Below are 3,078 nucleotides of genomic sequence, written 5' to 3' on the forward strand. Positions count from 1 at the left end.
ATAGCATCATCATGTCAATATTTTGTGAATTAATTGCAAATAATTGCAAATTGGTTTTCAGAATTTGCAAATAACTCATTAAAATATTATAAGCAAAAAACCCGTTAGGGGGGGGGCTAACTTCACGCAGTCGATTCGGGAAATCAGTCAATATTTTGCAAATTAAATTTTAGAATTTGCCATCAATATTTTTTTTTGGTGAATTTACAAGTTTTTTCGTCAGTCCCCCGAATCGATCCTAAAAATCAATTTGCAATTATTTGCAAAATATTGACATATTTCCCGAACCGATCGGACGAAGTAGTGGGGCTGCATGAAGTCCCCCCCCCCCCCCGTAACGGTTTTTCGCTTAGAATATGATAATGAGTTTTCTGAAAACTAATTTGCAAAATATTGACATACTTCACGAATCGATCACTCGAAGTGAGGGGGCCAATTAATATCACGCTTACCTATATGCGTTATGCGTATAATATATTTCGAGTGTAAATAATCTACCTATTAAATCGACTGAATATACAATGTATTTTCATAATACGAATTACCTATCTTCCTATCTACTTTTGACGGAGAGTTTTTTTTTTTATGTAAAATAAGACCTAACCTCTTTAAGTACCTATTTGGTTTGGCGCCCGGTAAATTTAATGGTTTTATTATAATTTTTCTTTTTTTCATAGCGCGTTTCAAAGTAACGTTTGAGTAAACGCCGTTTTTTGTCTTATTTGCGCTTATTTATATTCAGTGTTCAACTCAAATATTTATGTGGAAGAAGGTTAATTATTCCTGTGGGGCCACTAATTTAATGTAACTTGTTAATCATCAGTAGGTAAGTATATATATTATACATTGTAGGTACATAATAATAACCACATACGTGGTGTGGTATCAAAATAATCTACCAAATCTATTGCCTCCGGTGGCATAATTGTTCTTAAGAAATCCATTCCCTCTAATATACTTTGTTTACTGGTAAAAATGCTAGACTATCGAGTTTTCTACAAAATATACTAATATTATTATTATTCCTATACATGTTTTCGAGTCCAAGGCTCTGTATTTTTCTATGCGTGTTTTGGGTAAGGTGATAAAAGCACCCTTTAATGCAGATATGATTACCAATTGTATTTTTTAATGCTTCAATCACAGTCTTTTCAAAATCCACATGTACTATGAGAGGATCAAGATAAATTTCCCTCTCATTATATTTTTCCAATAAAATTTTAATTAATTGCTCATAAGTTGACTGGGTTTTTCTTTTTAAAAGCAAAATACAAGTGTAATAAATATTGATTTTACTTGAATCCGTAGTACATATTATAGTTGTTGGAATTCGGTCGGCGATAATACAAAGTTGCCATCCATAAACCATTCTTCAGATTCTGATAACAATTTTAAGCCGTCATCTGTGGCGAAAATTGTTTTACGTTCATCTGAGTTTGAACCATTATCGTATAGCAAAAATCTTTTAAAATTAGGCTCACCAGTCGTGCACTAATTACCTATCAATAATTAATAAAAAATTAATCTTTATTTATAAATTATTAATAATTTTTTAATTTATGTAAATACTTCGATTATAGTAGAATTATTAGGGCAGATTTTGGACTGTTGTCTTCTTAGCATACGTTTTACCGTGTCTTCAGTGGGCATTCTAGCTTTAGTTGCTGTTTGTATTTTGGATACATTATCCGTAAATATTTCAACAGGATTTAAAATACTAGAAGAAGTTACTTGATCCTTCATTTTCTGTATACGTTTAGTAACATTTATTTCTTCTGTATCGGCCATCGGATAGATGATTATGAGATTATTATGTAGCAAATCGGTATACATTGTCCCCGTACACTTGAGAGAACTTGCTTTCATACAGCGCCATGTTATTTTATTTTTCCCCAAATGCAACATACATATGATCATTAAAATACATTTTTTTATCTCCTTTAGTTAGTTTTGACAATTTCCATTATACAAAATTAAAAAAAAGTCCACTAATAATGAATAAAGTAATACATTTTCACAAATTTAACACCTTAAAAATAAATAGCACATAGAACATAACATTTTACCAACTTCCTAATACTATTATATTTCTGTCAACCTATAATGACATATATACCTAGACATAATGACACAGTATATTGTTCGATTGCTAACATTTATGTTCCAAATTATTATTCACATGATATAACACCAATAAGTAGGTAATACGACTGGAAGATTCTAAACTGCGACAAAATGACGATAACCTATATAATATTCTTTATCGTTAAATAGGTATAATACGTGTTATGACAGCTATATACCTATGTATTTCATCGGAGGCTTAATGATTGATGACGACGATTGTAGTTTCTACGCTATATCTTGTAATATGAACATTATATTATACTCAATAGAAGTCTCTATAGAGACTCTTGGAGTATTCAGCGTAAAAATAAAGAAAAAACCGAATTTTAGTCCAATTATTAGTGAAAAATGATCAGATGATTTTCTTCACATGGTTTAATAATTATACTATGTGAAGAAAATACCAAAATACGTGTCTTTTTACTTTTTAATACAAAAATATTACACATAATATATACATATTACAAATATTTTCAAAACATTTTGCTTATTTTTAGCTATAACCTTTTTAAATTATATTAATTGTATTCAATTTTAAAATAAATAAATACATTGTAGTACATAAATTTTTTTAGCACAAAAATAAATCCGTATCTTTTTTATCCCATGGATTTTTTATTCCGTAGCTTTTAGATTCTGAGTGGAACGATGAATGTATTGATATTACAATGATGTGTGTTTCTCTTTTAATTTGTTTTTGTGTCTGTCATCACCTTTTAGGACAGTAAAAATGCTTGGATTTTCTTCAACAGTATCTTTTCTGATAGGAAAGTGAATCTAGTTGGTACTTTGGGGGGTCAAAAGTAAAATTTTTCCAATAGTTTTCAAAAGCACCGTGAAAAACAAAAGAAAAATTATCGAAAAACGGGAATTTTTACGAAAAATCTGTTTTCGAGAAAATCGATTTTGGGTTTTTAGTGCAACTTTAAAACAAATGACCGTAGATACATG

Source organism: Acyrthosiphon pisum, chromosome A1, assembly GCF_005508785.2.
Source record: "Acyrthosiphon pisum isolate AL4f chromosome A1, pea_aphid_22Mar2018_4r6ur, whole genome shotgun sequence".
Taxonomy (NCBI): domain Eukaryota; kingdom Metazoa; phylum Arthropoda; class Insecta; order Hemiptera; family Aphididae; genus Acyrthosiphon; species Acyrthosiphon pisum.